Source organism: Schistocerca piceifrons, chromosome X, assembly GCF_021461385.2.
Source record: "Schistocerca piceifrons isolate TAMUIC-IGC-003096 chromosome X, iqSchPice1.1, whole genome shotgun sequence".
Lineage (NCBI taxonomy): Eukaryota > Metazoa > Arthropoda > Insecta > Orthoptera > Acrididae > Schistocerca > Schistocerca piceifrons.
In genome coordinates this window covers 28,248,828-28,271,626 of record NC_060149.1, presented here as the reverse complement: position 1 = coordinate 28,271,626, position 22,799 = coordinate 28,248,828, and the positions used below count along the sequence as shown (strand labels likewise).

The following is a 22,799-nucleotide window of genomic DNA, read 5'->3' as shown; positions in this document are numbered from 1 at the left end:
ATCACTACTTCGTAAGACTAATGCTGATTACTTAAATTTAATTATTGGTAACTTTTTAGCAAATAATAGCATTAACGCATGGTAGAATGCTGTGGGAGTTCCGGCTTGTGAACAGAATGTATGAACATCTTCCTCACATAGTTCACCCACCACAGAAAGAAATTTGTACGGTGCACCACTCATGTATGACAGTAAAACTGAGGCACATGTGCTTAAATGTCTCGCGAAAATGGCTTCTCCAAGTTGTAGATAGCTCCCGCGATAGGCCAGGAATTGCTCCTTTATTCAGTTCGTAATAATAAACTGTTGACAGTGTAACAGTAACTGTGTAATGGCTACTGCACTGCTGTAGAGGCTTTAAATTATTATTATTATTATTATTATTATTATTATTATTAGTTGCAGTGGTAAGAAGTAAGATGGTGGCAACCTGAACTCTTCCAGTTTCTACCAATTCAGAAGGAACGAGTCCAGCAGTCCAATGATTTACGAACTCTAGGGCTAATTATAGTGGACACACTTTACTTCGCTTGATTTTAAATAGGGTTGCAGGGTGCGGGTTAAGCAGGTGATGCTAGAGACAGAGAGGAGTGATGCAGAAGTAACCTGTTTCGTAACAAGTGGGTTCAAAATGGCTCTGAGCACTATGGGACTTAACAGCTGTGGTCATCAGTCCCCTAGAACTTCGAACTACTTAAACCTAACTAACCTAAGGACATCACACACATCCATGCCCGAGGCAGGATTCGAACCTGCGACCGTAGCAGTCGCGCGGTTCCGGACTGCGCGCCTAGAACCGCGAGACCACCGCGGCCGGCGTAACAAGTGGGCCCTCAGTGTGGATCGTTAGCTTTCTTTCCTGAGAAATAGTTTTAGGTAACACTCACAGTGTGCTCAGAATTGCTTCATCCTTCTTTAAAAAAGCTTCTTAGAAATAAGCCATACCAGTTGTCTCATTGACTCATTAGATCTTGTTTTGACAAAAATCTACAAAAACTAATGTAATTTATCTTTTTCATTTTAAAGTTTAGTCAAGTGACAATATTGATGATGGGGTGGGGGTAGGGGGGGGGGTTGGGCTACTAGATAACATCCTAGAGCACTCAGGGGATTGGGAATCACAGCTCTATACGGCTACAGGCTCTACAGGTGTTGCCGGTTTTCTGGTGGCTTACCGGCGATAATGTAGTGGATCTCTAATAGAGCTGTCCGACCATTGTGACAATATATGGCATTTGATTGCGTTCAGCATCAGCTGCCAGATTGTGCGGCTCTCTTCAATCTCCGCAGGTCTCCCTGCCTCTCACTGGTGTTCTGGCGTTTCAACTTGCCTGTAAACGGCAGCAGCTCCGCAAGATCCTTAATGTTTACTAAGCTCCCCATTGTATGTGCATAGTTCGGCTATTTTTAATAACAAAAACAGTATTCTGTTATAATTACATCGTTTAGAATACACTCTCATTCATGGGACTCGTCTTTCACGCGGCCCTCATCGCACCGTCTGACGTCACTGAAATATTCTTCCATCCATTCACATTTCATCTTTAGGCGTATGCAGTGACTCTGCCCGTATAAAATGGCTGTGGCTGATTCATTTTCAGTATGTGTGTCTAGCCGTGTCTCTGGTGGCTGCTTCAGTCCGAGCCGTGCGGGATTACCGAGCGGTCTCAGGCGCTGCAGTCATGGACTGTGCGGCTGGTCCCGGCGGAGATTCGAGTCCTCCGTCGGGCATGGGTGTGTGTGTTTGTCCTTACGATAATTTAGGTTAAGTAGTGTGGAAGCTTGGGGACTGATGACCTTAGCAGTTAAGTCCCATAAGATTTCACACACATTTTTTTCTTCAGTTCGAAGACTGATTTCATGCCGCTCTCCTATTCTATGTAAGCCCCTTCATCTCTGAGTAATTACTACAAACTAAATTCATTTCAACCTGCTTACTGTTTTCATGTTTTTCTCACCCAGTACTATTCCCACACTCCACCCCTCCCCCACTTACACATTAACGAACTTCTCTCTATTACCAAATTTACGATTTCTTTATGCCTCAGGATCTGGTTGTATGAGCCGATCCTTTATTACAGACAAGTTGTGTCAAATTTTTTTTTCCCCCAAATTCGATTCAGTACTTCCAAATTAATTGATCGAACCATCTAAACTTCAACATTCTTCAATAGCACAATTTTTCAAATGCTTCGCCGGCCGAAGTGGCCGCGCGGTTCTGGCGCTGCAGTCTGGAACCGCGAGACCGCTACGGTCGCAGGTTCGAATCCTGCCTCGGGCATGGATGTGTGTGTATACTCTTCTTGTCTGAAAAGGGTATCGTCCACGTTTCACTTTCGCACAAAGCTATACTCCTAACAATTAAGTTTGCATTAGATTTTAATTCGACTACATTCCATAACTCTTGTTTTGCTTTTGCTGTGTAAAGATGGAATAACATCGGGAACGGGCTAGAAATAAAAAAAAATGGTTCAAATGGCTCTGAGCACTATAGGACTTAACTTCTGAGGTCATCAGTCCCCTACAACTTAGAACTACTTAAACCTAACTAACCTAAGGACATCACACACATTCATGCCCGAGGCAGAATTCGAACCTGCGACCGTAGCGGTCGCGCGGTTCCAGACTGTAGCGCCTAGAACCGCTCGGCCACCCCGGCAGGCTTTCTTTCATGTCCTTCCACTTATTTAACTGTTGTCGGATATCTATGGAAGTTGTAAATAACGTTTCGCTCCCTGTATTTTACCCTGCTGCCTTCATAACTTTGAAGTGGGTAGTCAAATCAAAGGTGGCAGGGGTAAAATACAGGGAGCGAAAGGCTATTTACAATTTGTACAGAAACCAGATGGCAGTTATAAGAGTCGAGGGACATGAAAGGGAAGCAGTGGTTGGGAAGGGAGTAAGACAGGGTTGTAGCCTCTCCCCGATGTTATTCAATCTGTATATTGAGCAAGCAGTAAAGGAAACAAAAGAAAAATTCGGAGTAGGTATTAAAATCCATGGAGAAGAAATAAAAACTTTGAGGTTCGCCGATGACATTGTAATTCTGTCAGAGACAGCAAAGGACTTGGAAGAGCAGTTGAACGGAATGGATGGTGTCTTGAAGGGAGGATATAAGATGAACATCAACAAAGGCAAAACGAGGATAATGGAATGTAGTCGAATTAAGTCGGGTGATGTTGAGGGTATTAGATTAGGAAATGAGACACTTAAAGTAGTAAAGGAGTTTTGCTATTTGGGGAGCAAAATAACTGATGATGGTCGAAGTAGAGAGGATATAAAATGTAGACTGGCAATGGCAAGGAAAGATTAGATGGGTAGATCACATAACTAATGAGGAGGTATTGAATAGGATTGGGGAGAAGAGGAGTTTGTGGCACAACTTGACCAGAAGAAGGGATCGGTTGGTAGGACATGTTCTGAGGCATCAAGGGATCACCAATTTAGTATTGGAGGGCAGCGTGGAGGGTAAAAATCGTAGGGGGAGACCAAGAGATGAATACACTAAGCAGATTCAGAAGGATGTAGGTTGCAGTAGGTACTGGGAGAAGAAGCAGCTTGCACAGGATAGAATAGCATGGAGAGCTGCATCAAACCAGTCTCAGGACTGAAGACCACAACAAGAAGTCAAATCACGATCCTCAAAAGCTTTCTCTGTACATACAAATGCTATAAACATAGGTTTGCTTTTCGTTAACCTATCTTCTGAGGTAGGTTGTAGGTTCAGTATCTCCTTTCGTGTTTCTACATTTCTCTGGAAACCGAACTGATCCTCCCCAGGCTGCCATTGCCAATTTTTCCATTCTCATATCAATAATTCTTGTTAGTATTTTGCAAGTACGACTTATTATTCTGATAGTTCGGTAATATTTACACCTGTCAGCACCTGCTTTATTTGGAATTGGAATCAAGATATTCTTCTTGAACTGTGAGGGTATTTCGCCTGTGACGGGTATCTTGCGCACCGAGTGCGATACTTCTGTCGTGGGTGGCTTCCCGACGTTCTAGTCATTCCGCGGAAATGCGGTCTAGTCCAGCGGCTTTGTTTCGATCTTAGGTTTTCAGTGTTCCGTCAGATTCCTCTGGCAGACCGAACGAGGTGGCGCAGTGGTTAGCACACTGGACTCGCATTCGGGAGGACGACAGTTCAGTCCCGTCTCCAGCCATCCTGATTTAGGTTTTCCGTGATTTCCCTAAATCGTTTCCGGCAAATGCCGGGATGGTTCCTTTGAAAGGGCACGGCCGATTTCCTTCCCAATCCTTCCCTAACCCGAGCTTGCGCTCAGTCTCTAATGACCTCGTTGTCGACGGGACGTTAAACACTAACCACCACCACCACCACCACCACCACCACCACCATCCTCTGGCAGTATCATATCTCCCATACCATCTTCATTTTTTGCTCTTGCCATTCTACACTATTGCCGTCAAGTTCGTTTTCCGTGCATAGCCCTCTATATATTCCTTCCACCTTTCAGCCTGATCTTCTTTGCTTACTACGCGTCACATCGATACATGTTCCTCTCTCCAACAATGGTCGCTTTAATTTTCATTTCCCATCGTTAAACGTGCTTCTACAGCGTTACGTTCCTCGTCTAACCATTCGTGTTACGCCAGTTTGCACTTTTCGTCAGGCTCGTCTTTCAAATATCTGTATTCCCATTTGCCTGCTTTATTTGCTGCCTTTTTATATTTTCTCCTTTCGTTAGTTAAATGTTGTATCTTTTGTGTTATCCAAGGATTTCTACGAGGCCTAATCTTTTCACATGTGTGATCCCCTGCTGCCTTCCTCCTAATTTCTCAAAGCTACTCTGCATTTGTTTCCCCCGTTTCAGTCAATCGTTCCCTAACGTTCCTTCTGAAACTATCAACAACCCCTAGTTCTTTCAATTTACCCAGGTTCAGCCTAGAAGGCCCAAAGGTCAAGCCGCCTCGTCATCCTCACGTGACTGCCGTTATCGGACGCGTATATGAGGGGGCGCGGGGCCAGCAAACCGCTCTGCCGGCTGTCGTCAGTTTCCGTGGCCGTGAGACGCTACTACTCGGTCCAGTAGCTCTTCAGTTGGCCCCACGAGGCTGAACACACCCCGGTAGGCTAACAGCGCGTGGCAGCCCGGATGGACGCCCAACAACTCGGGACGGCGCTTTACTTTGGTGGTGTGACGGGAACGCTAGTGGCTGTAGGGGAGTTGCAAGTTGCAGATAAACGTCCCTGGAAGCTGAAGGTCCATAGTTCCAACGCGTTGTTTCTGATCACTAAGGTGAATGTTACGAACTGGCCTTTCAGAATGTTTTGTGAGTACCATAAACGGCGCGTATTAAGGGATTTCCGTGTTTTCGGTTATCCGAGCTTTCTTGGGTCCTCATTAACCGGGATAAAGAACTTTGTGTATGTTGTAAACAGTAGCGGCGCAGTAACACTCCCTCCGGGGTACACCTGAAATTATCGAGACATACACTATGTGATCAAAAGTATCCGGACACCTGGCTGAAAATGACTTAGACGTTCGTGGCGCCCTCCATCGGTAATGCTGGAATTCAATATGTTGTTGGGCCACCCTTAGCCTTTATGACAGCTTCCACTCTCGCAAGCATACTTTCAGTCAGGTGCTGGAAGGTTTCTTGGCGAATGGCAGCCTGTTCATCACTGAGTGCTGCACTGAGGAGAGGTATCGATGTCGGTCGGTGAGGCCTGGCATGAAATCGGCGTTCCAAAACATCCCAAAGTTTTTCTGTAGGATTCAGGTCAAGACTCTGTGCAGGCCACGCCAGTCCATTACAGGGATGTTATTGTATAACCACTCCGCCGCAGGCTGTGCATTATGAACAGGTGCTCGATCGTATTGAAAGATGCAGTCGTCATCCCAGAATTGCTCTTCAACAATAGGAAGCAAGAAGGTGCTTAAAACATCAATGTAGGCCTGTGCTGTGATAATGCCACGCAAAACAACAAGGGGTGCAAGCCCCCTGCATGGAAAACAAGACCACACCATAACACCATCGCCTCCGAATTTCACTGTTGGCACTACACACGCTGGCAGATGACGTTCCCCTGGCATTCGCCATACCCACACCCTGCCATCGGATCGCCAGATTGTGTACCGTGATTCGTCACTCCGCACAACGTTTTTCCACTGTTCAATCGTTCAATGTTTACGCTCCTTACACCGAGCGAGGGGTCGTTTGGCTTTTACCGGCGTGATGCATGGCTTATGAGCAGCGACCATGAAATCAAACTTTTCTCACCTCCCGCCTAACTGGCATAGTACTTGCAGTGGATCCTGATGCAGTTTGGAATTCCTGTGTGATGGTCTGGATAGATATCTGCGTATTACACATTACGACCCTCTTGAACTGTCGGCGGTCTCTGTCAGTCAACAGACGAGGTCGGCCTGCACGCTTTTGTGCTGTACGTGTCCCTTCACGTTTGCACTTCACTTTCACATCGGAAACAGTGGACATAGGGATGTGTAGGAGTATGGAAATCTCGCGTACAGACGTATGACGCAAGTGACACCCAATCACCTGACCACGTTCTTAGTCCGTGAGTTCCGCGGAGCGTCCCATTCTGCTCTCTTACGATGTCTAATGACTACTGAGGTCGCTGATATGGAGTACCTGGCAGTAGGTGGCAGCACAATGCATCTAACATGAAAAACGTATGTTTTTGGGGGTGTCCGGATACTTTTGATCGCATAGTGTATGTCGATTTCGTCTCGTTACAAGCAACGTGCTGACTTACGAATATGTCTGCAAGAAAGCCCTAAATCTCATCTACGTCTACATAATCCACACTACAATATCCATTGTCGAAATGTATGATGGAGACACAAGATTTGTCGCAGTCGCCCTCCCAATACTTTCTCGTAGAAAAGAGTTCTATTTATCTTCTGCTTTTCGCATGGGATAGGCTAATCTATTACGATCCTACTAACGCTTCCTAAGTTTCTATGATATTTGCTATCGCGCCCCGCGATTAGGAATGCAAATGCTGAAGCTGTACTTTAGAATTGCTCGCACTAGCTTTTCGTTTGTTTTCTTTACAGGTGCGCTGCACTTTCGAAGAACTTCCTACCAAAAAGTAGCAAAAATGGTTCAAATGTCTCTGAGCACTATGGGACTTAACATCTATGCTCATCAGTCCCCTAGAACTTAGAACTACTTAAACCTAACTAACCTAAGGACAGCGCCCAACACCCAGCCATCACGAGGCAGAGAAAATCCCTTACCCCGCCGGGAATCGAACCCGGGAACCCGGGCGTGGGAAGCGAGAACGCTACCGCACGACCACGAGATGCGGGCCAAAAAGTAGCACTCCGTTTGTGTATAGTACAGATAAACGTCAACAGTGGATGGCAGACAGTTATAAATAAAATTTGACATTATGCCTGATAGTTATTATAAGACTGAAATGATGCATAAACATAACATCGAAACAAATTCACAAGTTAGCAACAACATGACTAAAGCGGTTGGATTTTGTGTAGTTAAAACATAACGAGCAGATGAGCGGCAAAAAGAGAGAAACGGAAGTGTATAGATGGCTATCAGTGCATTTGGCGAACAAAAATTCGGTATAGGATATATGAAAATTGCGCCGTGTGAAATTTGAGACCCCATACAAAAATCTAAGTTACGCCTATTATTTCGCATGAAAGCTGCAGCACGAAGTCTCATCCACTTAGCACGGTCCCTGTAGGGCCGCCGTCTCCCTGCACTCCGAAGTCCTTGTCCACCCCGGACGATGACCGCTTGAACCATCACCCTTGGTGCGACTGTAACTTCCGTATTGTTCAGGTCGTGCTCCTTCCGTGTTTGTGTGATAATAGGATCGTTACGGAAGTTTCAACGACCATCCGCGGTAAGCCATGTGGCCACTCTGAAGGTTATTTGTGTATCATGAAGAGAACCAGAGTACGGGATAGTGATTTGGCGTTGTTCAAAACAGAAACCAACGTATTGACGAATAATTAAGACTAAAAACTGTAATGTGCGTTAGGTTGGCATTTTCCTTCGGAGAAACTTAGCATAGATAAGATTTGAATAGAAAATGGAAGTGACGCCCAAAATAGAAAAGGGTACGCGGCGCTACTTTTTAGAAGAACTGGAAATCTGTACCACAAAAGGAAAGCAATCAGACAGGGTGCTTAATAAGTAAAATGAATTTGCTACTAATGCCTGCTTTAATGTTTAGGATGATCTGCTCGTCGGTTTATTTCTACTGGAGTTAATTGGTTCGTATACTGAGGTGTTGTGCCATCCTGTCCTGAAGTAGGGCCACCGATGCTCTACATAACGTTCTACGCTATGCGCTTTTATGGTTGTAGTTGTTGTGACGTCCAAATCTGCCTTTTCTTCTTTTGTGATTCATATTCTTTCCTCTTAAGGCATATTTTACTAAATACACAATTTTATAATTCTCATGTATCTTCCACTTGACAATACTAGTATGCAGAATTATGATTCTCGTGGTTTGAAATCACACATAAGGGACGCGCGCATGTAGCGCTGGCAATGGGAGGAGAAGCTACGTACAGCTGATGTCAACTGTATACGTGCATATTTCTGGTCTTTTAGTTAGTATAATTACGCATCTTAGGTACGTTACATGTACAACATGCTGATCCATGGGGTATGGGGAGAGGGCATATCGTAGAACGTCACGTCGACAATGGAAGAAGAGATTCCATGTCTGTAATTCGGTTTTTATGTTTTCCATTGTAGCTTCCGAAGTTCCCATTATGAAGTAAAACACCGTACCCGTTTGGAATTCTTATCTACCTTTTCCGGATCCAAATTTCACAGGACACCGTTTGAAACGTAGAGTTTAGTCTGTAGTACTAGCTCTGTTGGAGTTGACTGACGAGAGAACCCAGGTTTGGCGGTGGATAACATCCAACTCAGGTCGTGGCTCTCTACACGGAGTGTGTGGACTCTTTTTCGGAACTCAAATTTTTTCAGCTCAAATCGAGGACAGTGCTCTTTCCCTGTTCACCTAAGCTGCTTAATTCGTGTTTTCCGGTATTGCTTGCACGCAAATAATGCTGTAAGTTTAATAATTTGAATTGTGATGAGTTTGAGTTACAGTAGTTGAGAACATAACTAAAAGTAGAAGGGAAACTGAAATACTAGCCAAATGTTATTTAAAGGTTAATGCTCTTGATGCATTTCCTCACTTGGCAGGGACTCCGTAATGTTATAATTGCTTGGAATATTTAGGAACAATGTTTATTGAAGTTGCAGAATGACCCTCTGTATCGGAAGTAAGGATCCGGTGTTTGTGTGCTGCAACCTCAATTTCGAACCGAAATGACCTACACTCCCGTGTTACGGTGTTGGTTCAGTCCGGTGGTTAATTTTGCGTTTCCTCTTTGAATCATATTTGTGTACAGAATTTGGTGATAATTTTTTTTTTTTGTCTGCTTGCGGGCTTCCGTCTTGCCATCGGCTTCCTTATTTAACTGACGAAGCTGTGTTATGTGTGACGACGTAAGGTGTGATTCATTACTGTTTGTTAGTGTTGATAGTTCAAGCTCTTTACGCTAGAGTGTATGCCATACACGAGTATCGTTGAAATGCGCAGAACTAATCTCGACGTTTGCGCACTGGACATGTTTGCGCTCGACTTAAAATTATCCATAGGCGTACTCACTCGGGTAATTAAAAGAGCGCTGCTTTAGCGTTCATTCTCTTGCGAGTGAACAGCGCGTTTTGTCGTAGATATTTTCACTTGCCATTTGAGTTTTGCAGTTTTATTTAGCACACATAAAGTAGAGAAGAGACTAGTATTTAACGAAGGCTTTCATTGTGTCATTTTCCGCTGCCTAGTAGTATATCGGCGGAAACTCACTAGCGCTGGCTGCAAGAAGCCCGTCGGTCTGAGTCGTGAATAAGCCACGTGTCTCATGCTCAGGCACTCAATTAACGTCTCATCATTACAATGATTTATATTAATAGGTAAGCAATTTTGTATTTCATTTGTCATATAAATAATTTTTGTTTTTTGTTTGTTTGTGTGTGTGTGTGTGTGTGTGTGTGTGTGTGTGTGTGTGTCCGCTTCCGAGAGTCGAATGGAGAAAACAAATGGTGGTGGGCTTGCTGGAGATGCTGTAAATCAAGACTTGTGTTGCTGTTAACACGCGAAAATGCACGAAGTTTGTTAAATGGCGTCTTTTGACGTGAAGAGCTGGGAAAAGTAGTAGTACACATCTAAAGAAACACAGGCGGAAAACGCATCCTCTGTGATCTACTTTCACAGTGGACATGTAGTCCGGTTGGACTTTTGCATCAGCTTCAATATAAAAAAGAAAATGAAAAGTAATGGATGGATTGGTGGTTCGTTGGTTAGACAACACAGAGTAGAGTACATGTGGACTAAGAGTTGAAAGCTAGGCGGGTGGCAAGTGGTAGACACTACGCCAATAAGACTTTAGTGCTGAGGGCTCAACTGCGGCCCATTATATGTCGCACTATGTTAATCGGTAACGCCTCCATCGTATCAGCACCTGTGTGCGAGTGCGGTGGACAGAAAGACCTAAATTATATTTTGTTTTGCTGCATGCACCGGAAGGTCTTGTAACCAGCTTTAAAAAGCAAATAAGTCGTGTCAAACATTAGTTGCCGACACCTTGCACTGTTAGCATCAAAAGACATTTTAATCTATACACAATTATGAACGTTGGAAAATGCTGGATGGAATAATGACAATATTGTGAAAAGGACATATAGGTACCCACTTTGTAGTGGATATGTTTAGTCGCGGACAGGCACAATGAAGAGACTGTTAAACAAATAAGTTTTTGGCCAAAAGTCGTTCTTCTGCATTAGACATCCAGAGACTGGTAATATGTATGCGCTGCGTTTGCGTAAACGTGTGTGTGTGTGTGTGTGTGTGTGTGTGTGTGTGTGTGTATGTTGTCTAATTCAGAAAAAGGCCTTTTGGCCTAAAGCTTACTTGTTTAGTAGTCTTTTTGTTGTGCCTGTCTGCGACTCAACATGTCCACTAAATAGTGAGTAGCAGCAAATTATGAACTTTCTCACTCGAAAGTACCTATAAGTGAAAAGAGCGAAGTTTAACGTACCGCCACCGACGAGAACCAGTTTTACATCTACATACAAGAGGAGAAAAACGACTCTCTCTATGCTTCCCTATGAGCCTTAATTTATCGTACCCTATCTTTGTGCGTTGGACGTGTATGTACAGCGGAATCGTTCTGCAGTCAGCCTCAAATGCTGATTCTCTAAATTTTCTCAGTAGTGTTCCTCGAAAAGAACGTCGCCTTCTCTCCAGGGATTCCCATTTAAGCTGTGGAAGGAAATCGGCGGTTTCCTTTTCAAAGGAGCCATTCCAGCACTTGCCTTAAGAGATTTAGGGAATTCACAGAAAACATGAATAAAGAGAGCCAGACGGGAATTTAATCCCCAATACGAGCCGTGTGCTACAGCGCTGCGTCACCTAAACGAGAGGCACGGATTGTAATTTTGGGATCTGATCGTATCACATTTTAAATATTTGCACACTAGTTGTGTACCTATTATATATCATCTTAATATGTTATCTTCAGATCTATTATGTATACAGGGTGTTACAAAAAGGTACGGCCAAACTTTCAGGAAACATTCCTCACACACAAAGAAAGAAAATATGTTATGTGGACATGTGTCCGGAAACGCTTACTTTCCATGTTAGAGCTCATTTTATTACTTCCCTTCAAATCACATTAATCATGGAATGGATACACACAGCAACAGAACGTACCAGCGTGACTTCAAACACTTTGTTACAGGAAATGTTCAAAATGTCCTCCGTTAGCGAGGATACATGCATCCACCCTCCGTCGCATGGAATCCCTGATGCGCTGATGCAGCCCTGGAGAATGTCGTATTGTATCACAGCCGTCCACAATACGAGCACGAAGAGTCTCTACATTTGGTACCGGGGTTGCGGAGAAAAGAGCTTTCAAATGCCCCATAAATGAAAGTCAAGAGGGTTGAGGTCAGGAGAGCGTGGAGGCCATGGAATTGGCCTGCCTCTACCTATCCATCGGTCACCGAATCTGTTGTTGAGAAGCGTACGAACACTTCGACTGAAATGTGCAGGAGCTCCATCGCGCATGAACCACATGTTGTGTCGTACTTGTAAAGGCACATGCTCTAGCAGCACAGGTAGAGTATCTCGTATGAAATCATGATAACGTACTCCATTGAGGTGGACGAAACTAAAATGAGCTCTAACGTGGAAATTAAGCGTTTCCGGACACATGTCCACATAACATCTTTTCTTTATTTGTGTGTGAGGAATGTTTCCTGAAAGTTTGGCCGTACCTTTTTGTAACACCCTGTATAGACGGCTGAATGAGGTCGACCTAAAGCCTATATATTTATTCTAAGAAGAGTAGAGAAATGTGTGCCGAGTATTTACGAGTGAGCTTATACTAGGGGAAGTCAGATGGTATCAGCATCACTTTCAAGAACGAGCCAGAATAGTTTGACTGGTTTAACTAGGCTGGTTCGGTCGTTAGGTTTTTTGCTTTTGCGACTTGGAGTCAAGAGACGAAAGGCCTTCAATATGAACGCCTCGAGCATGTCACGAGAAAGGGTAGATCGATCCGCAGGCTGAGGACGTTTGCATATCGACATCTTGTTCAGCGCGCGACCAGGAATCGTTTGCATATCCGACCGCGTCTTATTCACAGGACGCGCGTGTGTTCCCATTGTCCGCCCTCGCGTCTCTGTCCAGTGAGGACCTAGCGCTGCGCCTAGAGTTGTGGAAAAGCTAAATGCAGATAAGCGGCCTCGTTTATTCGTTTCCTCGAATATTGCGGTAGGTGGGGCGCGCTCACAATGCCGCCATTCACGAGGAGGGGACAGAGCTGCCACAGTGCGCGGGAACAACGGCGGGCCAACAACCAATTAAAACTGAATAAGTAAATCACCGCACTGCGCAAGGCCGGCTATCATCTCCGATGTGAAGGCCCGATAGCAGCTCGCAGTAAGCGACTCAGCTCTCCGCTCTTAAATACACGCGACGGCTAATAAGAAAACGCAGAGATCTGAAATTTATTTCGGAAAACTGTTTCTTTGCATTCTACCAGTCGTGCTGTAGCAGGCGGCCAGGTGGATTCTGTTCATTTTCTCCTCGGTCCTCACTGTGAGACCATAAGTCGTGACTAGAGTCCAGCATAAACTCCTAGAGACTGAGTTGGGCTCATAATGACCCCCCTTCCCCGAGACGGCGGAGCGTCCGTGAGAGGTTTTTGTGGCGCCTGCGACGTGTTTCCTCGAGATGACGTTTACCTCCTTACGCGACTGTTACTGTATGACACCTTGTAACACGATAAGCTAGTGAAAGTTTTAAATTCAAAATTTGGAAAATGTTTTTAAAGTTTTTATTTCAGTTTTACAGAATGGCTTACTATGTAAAATGACGTAAGGCTCAACACATTTGTGATTTGTCCGTTTATCTTTGAACTATAGTTTATAATAAACTGGGCAGTATCAGATCAACCAGTTTAGAGCAATGTTCTGTACTACTTTCAGCCGGCCGGTGTGGCCGTGCGGTTCTAGGCGCTTCAGTCCGGAACCGCGCTGCTGCTACAGTCGCAGGTTCAAATCCTGCCTCGGGCATGGATGTATGTGATGTCCTTAGGTTAGTTACGTTTAAGTAGTTTTAAGTTCTAGGGGACTGATGACATCAGATGTTAAGTCCCATAGTGCTCAGAGCCATTTGAACCATTTGTACTACTTTCAACTTGTACGATACGGCAGTAGTGTTTCTTAAATCGCAGACGACTATAGAACATTGTTCTCGCTCGAGTCTGCTACAGCAACAGTTATATATTTAAATGATAGTCGTACATTGTATATACTCACACGGAGAGGCTGTGCAAAATTACGAGGATATGACTAAGCACTTAAACGTGGCACATAGACATCAACTGATCGAGTAAAATCACTGTGGCCGTATACGGCCAAGGTGGAAAATGTAACTCGATTTCAATAAAATTGTGTCTCACACTCTGGATGTAAAAACTTATATTAAAATAATACTTCTGTTCAAATGAAATGATCGTATATCATTGTTAGCCGGGAGGCCCTGCCCGGGGAAGTTCGGCCGCCGAGTGCAAGTCTTATTTTAGCCGGCGCCACATTGGGCGACTTGCGTGCTGGTGATAATGATGAAATGGTGATGAGGACGACACAACACCCCGTCCACGAATGGAGAAAATCCCAAACCCGGCTGGGAATCGAACCCGGGCTTGCTGCATGGGAGGCAAGCACGTTACCAACCAGCTAAGCAGGCGGACAATATTTCTGCTTATTCGCTGACGCACAACTTTGGTCAAGCGACACTATTAATACGATTTTGACCAGACAGTATTCTGAACACCGCAATGCTGAGGCGGAATAAGTGTTCAAGGAGACCAAACAGCTGAGGTCGTGAATCACCTACTCACACAGCGGGTCTGCTACAATGGACTGTAGCACTTCGCAACTATTGAAAAATGTGTAAGGTAAAGAATTGTCAGCATTGCGTATTATGTGTATAACATATTTATTGCAAAGATGTGAACATTGTAACAGTAGCAGCAGTAGAAAAAGGAACCATTCCAACTTACCTTTCATATGCTCCAAAAAAATGAGGTCCGGGCTTGCTACGAAATGACTGAGATACGTTTTTTATAACTCAAAAGTTTACAGCCCTTTTCATATATACTGGCAAAAATCTCGAAACAGCAACATTAACAGCAAACACTGGTAATAAGAAATTCATTACGTTACCAAAACAGTCCGCAATTTAACACTTGGCGCCAACATACTAGCAATGGCGGTAACGTATCAAAGGTAGTTTTCAGAGCTGTTAAATTTATATTAAAATGTAAATTGTACTAATTCTTTGGTACATTAAAATGTAAAAATGCATGCTTTACTATAGGATATGTTTCGTATTAATATTTATAATTACCATTTTAACCAATTCTGTTTTAGTTGAACGTACGGATCCCTGGATGAATAACCTTTTCGGAGCTACCGTAATTGTGCCTCCTGAGTATATGGCAAATGCTCAAACAAAACTTCAAGTAGGGCAAAGGAATGCTAGTAACTGAAAATAAAATGGGTACAAAGAGCTACCCTGCAAAAACGGTGGTACGCACGATTTTACAGAGAAAGGTACCGTTAATTTCAGTTGAGAAACGAATATAGATGTATGCAGTAAAAAAAAAACGAAAGAAAAAAAGATTTGGTTTAACGTCCCGTCGACAACGAGGTCATTAGTGCTCGCGCGCTAGTTCGGATGGTGTCGAGGATGGGGAAGGAAATCGGCTGTGTCTTTCCAGAGAAACCATCGCAGCATTTACCTGGAGCGATTTACGGAAATCAAGGAAAACCCATATCTGGATGGCCGTACGTGGGTTTGAACCGTCATCCTCCCGAATGCGAGTCCAGAGTACTAACCACCGCACCACCTTGCTCGCTGGATGCAGTAAAGATCAAAAATGGCTCAAATGGCTCTGAGCACTATGGGACTTAACATCTGATGTCATCAGTCCCCTAGACTTAGAACTACTTAAACCTAACTAACCGAAGGACATCACACACATCCACGCCCGAGGCAGGATTCGAACCTGCGACGTTAGCGGTTGCGCGGTTCCAGACTGAAGCTCCTAGAACCGCTCGGCCACACCGGCCGGCTGTAAAGATCACAGGGTATCAACCTTAGGTCGTTACAAGATGCCGGTATCTATGAAAGGTAGCTGCAATTGCAAAATTATGTCTTTGTCGTCAATGAACGTTCCTTTATTTAATCTTATGTCATGCTAACCACCACCTGACCAGGACTGGTTGTCAGTGAATGTATAATACAGCAGCTATAGCAAAGGACGCACTTTGGGGTTAGTCTAACATCTTTTTGCATCTCTCTAATGTTTGTATACGTAGTGGGGCTACGGATAAGTAGCCAGTGACATTTCAAAATAAAGACTTTCTAAAACTGCGTCATTAGACTCCACGAAATGATTAGTGTTACAAATTACGAATGTGCAACATAATTTTAAAAATCTGCGCTTCACATACGTTGTAGAAATGTTTAAGTACCATGGAAATAACTAAAAGATTCTTACTTCCTATATTCTAAATATTCACGTACTAGGCATTGTGGTTTAGGGGTACCTGTAACCACAGAAGGTTTGAACGAAGGGGGAAATTTTCCCTCGCCGAAAAGATTATGTCACTGACTTTTTGTGTGAAAACATCCCAGTACACTTAAATTTGAGAATTCTGTGTAAATGTGAAGTTCCCAGTCGTACTGAACAAAGACGTTGTTTCAGGCATCGGAAGAAGAGTCGAATCGTGCCATTTTCGTAGTTAAAGATGGTGGTTGCAGCTGAAAAATACGAAAAATGAAATGGTACTAATTAATTAATGTCCGTTTGTTGCATTTGCTTTACACGAACTGTAAATACTAGTGATTAGCACAGTATTATACGCCGGTTAAGCCGACGGTTTAAATTGAGGCGACAGAGCAGTAAATTCGGTTCAAAAGAGTTGGGTGCTATTGAAAGAAATCGAATGTGAGCGCGGCTGAAAGTGTCCACGCGTAGGCAAAGCGAAGATGTGGGCGAAACAAAAGCCTGCGGCGCCTAATGAAAGGTTTGCGCGCCGCTTTGACCGGCCTTCACAGCTGGGCTGTCACAAGCGGCCCCCTCTGATCAGTCAGAATAAGCGCGCGCCGCTACACACTAACCGAATTCGAGCGCCGCTCTGGACATCGAATTTCACTCGCTTGCGCGCTCCCCGCAGATTCGTGAAGCCGCACTGACAGCGCCACGCTGCAACCGACGTCAGTTACGACCAATTTTACACTAACTATGTTTGTTGTTCGCGCCCGTGGCTATTATCACTGACTGAGATTAGTCACTGCGCGCGTCGGATATTTAACTATACATTCTGGCTACAGTTTCGGACTTAAGCATGCCAATCCTAACTTTCAGGAACGAAATCAAAAAACCTAAAATAATTATTTCCATTGCATAAAATTAGAGTAAACCCTAAAGTATCATAGAAATGAGTCTCTTTGAAGGGATTGCTTTTTAAACGCCTGCAGTTATTACCTGCATTGTGTGTTTTCAGCATCTGAACTTCCACATTTTCGGCTCTAAATCATTAAAAAATAAAAAAGCGTGAGTATGTATTTCGTACAACGTTTTCATTTCGAGAAAGGGGACAGCTATCAGCCACAAGCAACGTATAATACTACGCAATTGTTCTATGACTGTTCGACACGGTCCCCCACAGATCACACGCTTTTAATAGTGGAAGCTTTCATCCATACCTTTGACCACTTTTGTTTATGAAGACGGCCGAAACTAATCACGATTATTAGTGTGTTACTGTGGTTATGACCAAAAGAAATGAAAATAATTGTATAGGAAATCTCAATCACGTTTCCCAACGTTGTTTTTTTTAAAAAAACATAAAATCTTTATAAAGTAGTAACCATAATTGGTTTTCGAATTAAAATCCATCTGTAGGTGGCTGCTGAATACAATCTTCGATGAGCGATCTATTCAAGTTTGTTTAATGATGTGGAACTCTTGAGATTAAGAATAAATCCTTTGTAACTCAGAAGTGAAATAAAAAGCACTTTAAATTTAGGAATCATGCTGGTAGTGGTCGAATTTCCATGGTAATGAAATCAAAAGCTGAGTTAGTCTTACTCTGTTCTTAAACACACGTCACTATTAACCATCCAGTTAAATTAGAAACTCCACAAAATTCTTCCTATATTGAAGTTCGCTTTATTTCGTCTTTTATTACGTTTATGTGGTTTGGGTGCCGAACACCTAAGAACAGAGTTCGAAGCACTAAATCATTTCAGTGGAATCTGTTAATTTTTCTGTTTTTAGGTTTTACGGTGATGCTAAGGAATGCAACATATAGTCTAAGCGCCAGAGATCAAACTAAAGAAATCTTGCTCGGACCAGTGCTGTAAAGAACAATTGTCAAATCTTCTCACTATGTTGCGCCGTTGTCTTAGGCTAATTTAACGATTTTAGAGAAATTATTTACACATTTGAGTAATAAATTTGTTTTACATACAGGAACGTAGACTTCACTTTTTGGAACGATTGTAGATGCGAAATTCCACAATTATTAACACCTACACGCTCGTTACTAATTTTCTGCAGTAAATTAAGGCTATCTTTCGTTAGATGTAAGGATTGGATAGAGTTAATGAAGTGGCGCTTTTAGGGGGGAGATGTGCGTGCGGAAAGCAGGTAAGCTGACCGTTGTTGTGGCGCATCCCATTATAAAATCTCCTAGAAACTGAAATCGATTCCGTATTACATAGAAAATTGTCCGTTGCCTGCGTCTGCCGAGACGTAGGCAGTGTTTTCACGGTCGATTGTGCCTACAAAGTAAGTTTATTGTAGCTTCTGTCGATGGTTTTAAGTTTCCACTGTGAAGCCCGAGTGACTACACGATGAGCAACAGCTTGGCTACTTATTTACTCCGCCTGCGATAACATCTCATAGACACCGTAGTCATTAGAAGGAAAGTGACGCATTACTGAGCTGAGTGCTATTACAGAGAATGAAACGGACAGGTTGTACTTAGAAACTGTACAGGTCGTATGGGTAGACGCTACATGTAGCTAGTTATTTCGTTTTTCCACTTAAGTTTTAAATTTAATATAATACGTAAGTGTGGCCTAATTAATTTTGTTTCACGAGTGAAAATTAGCTGTCTCTCCACTGAGCAGACATGCGACGTTTCGCATAAATTTGAAATATTAATTTCTACAACTTATTAAGCCTGTACCAGAAAATCCTGAAACAATAAAAATAAAAAGTTTATTATAAAGCGCTCATATTCTCACGGAAGATAGTACTGATAAAAACTACAAAAAGGCTCTGTAACCATATGTCTGGAAACAAATACTTGTTGAGATTCTGGCTACTCTATCTACAGCTACATCCATACTCCGCAATTCACCATACGGTGCGTGGCGGAGGGTACCTCGTACCACAACTAGCATCTTCTCTCCCTGTTCCACTCCCAAACAGAACGAGGGAAAAATGACTGCCTATATGCCTCTGTACGAGCCCTAATCTCTCTTATCTTACCTTTGTGGTCTTTCCACGAAATGTAAGTTGGCGGCAGTAAAATTGTACTGCAGTCAGCCTCAAATGCTGGTTCTCTAAATTTCCTCAGTAGCGATTCACGAAAAGAACGCCTCCTTTCCTCTAGAGACTCCCACCCGAGTTCCTGAAGCATTTCCGTAACACTCGCGTAATGATCAAACCTACCAGTAACAAATCTAGCAGCCGCCTCTGAATTGCTTCTATGTCCTCCCTCAATCCGACCTGATAGGGATCCCAAACGCTCGAGCAGTACTCAGGAATAGGTCGGATTAGTGTTTTATAAGCGGTCTCTTTTACAGATGAACCACATCTTCCCAAAATTCTGCCAATGAACCGAAGACGACTATCCGCCTTCCCCACAACTGCCATTACATGCTTGTCCCACTTCATATCGTTCTCCAATGTTACGCCCAAATATTTAATCGACGTGATTGTGTCAAGCGCTACACTACTAATGGAGTATTCAAACGTTACGGGATTCTTTTTCCTATTCTTCTGCATTAATTTACATTTATCTATATTTAGAGTTAGCTGCCATTCTTTACACCAATCACAAATCCTGTCCAAGTCATCTTGTCTCCTCCTACAGTCACTCAACGACGACACCTTCCCGTACACCACAGCCTCATCAGGAAACAGCCACACATTGCTATCCACCCTATCCAAAAGATCATTTATGTAGATAGAAAACCACAGTGGACCTACCACACTTCCCTGGAGCACTCCAGATGATACCCTCACCTCCGATGAACACTCACCATCGAGGACAACGTACTGGGTTCTATCCTATGAGAGCTACAGGGTTGATAAAGACATGGCCAAAAAGCGAGAAAAGTATACTTGAACATAAATTCAGGTGCTAGCCAAGTCTATAGGGTGAGCCGGTGTACGAATGCGTGCTGAAAACTGAAAACTAAGGCTTCCGAACTTTCTGTTCTGTTCTCAACTTCTGTCGTGCATATTACTAGGTCGACTTCCCAACTTCGCTGACGCAAGTTGCAATCATCTGCCGCTAGAGGGCTCCGAATTGTAGCGTATTACATGGCTGTGTTAATGTAACTGCGTCGGTGCGCGAGAAACAGAATGCTGTAATCCTGTTTCTACTCGCCGAAGGATCCGTCCACACATTGAGCATCCTCTCTTTCAACATGACAATGCGAGACCACACACGAGCGCCGACATCCGCAGCAACCCGACAGTTTGGTTTCACTATCATCTACTCTGAAGCGACAAAGAAACGGTTATAAGCTGGCAGAATATGGCGCTGCGGTCGGCAACGTCTATATAAGACAATACATATTTGGCGCAGTTAGCTCGGTTACTGCTGCTACAATGACAGGTTATCAACTTTTAAGTGAGTTTCAGCGTGGTGTTATAGTCGGCGCACGAGAGATGGGACACAGCATCTGCGAGGTAGCGATGAAGTGGGGATTCTCCCGCGCGACCATTTCACAAGTGTACCGTGAATATAAGGAATCTCGTAAAACGTTAAATCTCCGACAATGCCTAGCCGGAAAAAGATCCTGCAAGAACGGGACCAACGACAACTGAAGAGAATCGTTCAAAGTCACAGAAGTGCAACCCCTCCTCAAACTGCTGCACATTTCGATGCTGGGCCATCAACAAATGTCAGCGTGCGAGCCATTCAGTGAAACATTATCGAAATCCGCTTTCGGAGCCGAAGGCCCAGTCGTGTACCGTTGTTGACTGCACGACACGAAGCTTTACGCCTCGCCTGGGCCGATCAACACCAACATTGGACTGTTGATGACTGGAAACATGTTGCCTGGTCGAACGAGTCTCGCTTTAAATCGTATCGAGCGGATGGAAGTGTACGGGTATGGAGACAGCCTCACGAAGGTATGGACGCTGCATGTCAGCAGGGGACCGTTCAAGTTGGTGGAAGCCCTTTAATGGTGTGGGGCGTGTGCAGTTGATGTGATATGGGACTGCTGATACTTCTAGATACGACTCTGATTCGTGACACGTACGTAAGCATCCTGCCTGATCACCTCTGAGCAAATGGTTCAAATGGCTCTGAGCACTATGGGACTCAACTGCTGAGGTCATTAGTGCCTGATCACCTCCATCCGTTCATGTCGATTGTGCTATTCGACGGACTTCGGCAATTCCAGCAGGACAGTGCGACACCCCACACGCCTAGAATTGCTACAGAGTGGCTCCAGAAACATTCTTCTTAGTTTGAACACTTCCGCTGGCCACCAGACTCCCCAGACATGAACATTATTGAGCGTATCTGGGATGCCTTGCAACGTGCTGCTCGGAAGAGATCTCCAGCCCCTCATAGTGTTACGGATTTATGGACAGCCCTGCAGTATTCATGGTGTCAGTTCCCTCGAGCACTACTTCAGACGTTAGTTGAGTCCATGCCACGTCGTGTTGCGGCACTTTTGCGTGCTCTCAGGGGCTCTACACGATATTAGGCAGGTGTATCAGTTTCTTTGGCTCTGCTGGCCGGAGTGGCCGTGCGGTTCTGGGCGCTACAGTCTGGAACCGAGCGACCGCTAGGGTCGCAGGTTCGAATCCTGCCTCGGGCATGGATGTGTGTGATGTCCTTAGGTTAGTTAGGTTTAATTAGTTCTAAGTTCTAGGCGACTGATGACCTCAGAAGTTAAGTCGCATAGTGCTCAGAGCCATTTCCATTTGAACCATTTTTTTCTTTGGCTCTTCAGTGTATTATCTTCCATACGGTTCCCAGTTGGCACAATCCGATTTTTGTATGTTCTCAAAACTTAAAGAACGTCTGCGCCAGGACTACATATTATTTGTGGTGAAGCGATGGAAGCAGAGATGTTGTAGTGGTTCTGCGCAATATTCTACACTGACTGTATCAACAAGTTAGTCTCTCGTTGGGAGAAATTGTTTCGTCGCCAGGGTGTCTGCTGAGAAATCAGTATGCATTTTAGTAAATTTTGTTTTATTTAAAACACACAAAGATTCGGAGGAATTACTTTTCAGCAAGACCTCGTATTTGACCTTTTGGAGGTTCTAAATACGCTTTAAGCGTCAGTCGTGATCGGAACAGTGTTCTGTGTAGTTGCGAGTGCAGTCCGCAGTCGTGCGGTAGCGTTCTCGCTTCCCACGCCCGGGTTCCCGGGTTCGATTCCCGGCGGGGTCAGGGATTTTCTCTGCCTCGTGATGACTGGGTGTTGTGTGACGTCCTTAGGTTAGTTAGGTTTAAGTCGTTCTAAGTTCTAGGGGACTGATGACCATAGCTGTTTAGTCCCATAGTGCTCAGAGCCAAGTTGTGAGTGCATTATAGCGGAGCTAAGTGCATTCGAATGTGGGCAAATTAGTGATGATGTTCGTCAGATCGCTTCTTCTGTAACCAAGATAGCCGAAGCGTTTCGTGTTTCGAGAAGCACCGTGTAGAAGGTATATACTACTTACAAGGAAAGTGTAAAAATTTCATTCGCAAAGTCACAAGTGGACTGAAGTTTCTGTTCTGAGTGATCGTGAAAGTTGGTCATTGAAGAGGATTGTGACAATAAATAGGATGACGACAGATGCAAAATTCACTGAAGAACGCCGGCCGGTGTGGCCGAGCAGTTCTGGCGCTTCAGTCTGGAACCGCGCGATCGCTACGGTCGCAGGTTCGAATCCTGCCTCGGGCATGGATGTGTGTGTTGTCCT

The 22,799-nt window shown here is 44.1% G+C and overlaps 1 protein-coding gene across 1 annotated transcript in view; it reads left to right on the top strand.

The window, feature by feature from the left end:
- The window catches only part of LOC124722165 (latrophilin Cirl), a 799,917-nt gene that overhangs the window by 500,445 nt on the left and 276,673 nt on the right, over positions 1-22,799 (top strand). The window lies entirely within an intron of this gene.